This window comes from Myotis lucifugus, unplaced genomic scaffold (genome assembly GCF_000147115.1).
Source record: "Myotis lucifugus unplaced genomic scaffold, Myoluc2.0 scaffold_988, whole genome shotgun sequence".
NCBI lineage: Eukaryota > Metazoa > Chordata > Mammalia > Chiroptera > Vespertilionidae > Myotis > Myotis lucifugus.
Genome location: NW_005872036.1, coordinates 3,144 through 3,895, shown reverse-complemented (window position 1 = coordinate 3,895; position 752 = coordinate 3,144).

The window sequence follows — 752 nt, the reverse complement described above, 5'->3', positions numbered from 1 at the left end:
GATAGAATGTTATACAAAGAGGCTCCCATCAGCTTTGATTTGCTGATATGATCTTCTAAAACAATATTTGAATACATTTAGGCAGAGCATACACATTGTTGCTCCCACGGCTCCTTACTCAAACTGTTTCCCTGGGCCCTGAAGACATTCAAACTTGAAAGCTGTGTCCTAGTCACATCTTTAACTACAGTGGGGCCTTGACTTACGAGTTTAATTCGTTCCGAGACCAAGCTCGTTAAGGAGCTCGTTAACTCAAATTACTCTATCGACTCAATGCAAAAAATCAGCCGAGAAACAGCTGGTATCTCAAAAAACTCGTTAGTTAGGACACTCTTAAGTCAAGGCCCCACTGTATCTTGGTTGTCCTGAGTTCTTGTAAACGGACAATGAATGGGTTCGTGCTGCCTGTCACTACTTGAGCCAATTAAGCAGAGGCAGGGTTGAATCATATATGAGCGGTTATTCCAATACTGAGGGCAATATGGGTGAGCAGCAGGGTAACAACAAAAATCTGCTTTGCCCTCCACCACAAGCCAGCTGCTTGTATGGGTAGAAGGAAAAGATTACATGGGGAAACAGACAAAAAGGGTATGCCAAAAGGCCAGTTTACAGGTAATGAGGCTTGGAGATTTGTAATGGCCTGCGGGTATGCAAAGGCTGGGGGTCTTCAAAGGGCCAGCTATGGTTTCTGTCTATGATTTCTGCAACAAGGTTGTTAATTTTTCCATAATAGACAGCTCCCTGTTGGGGAG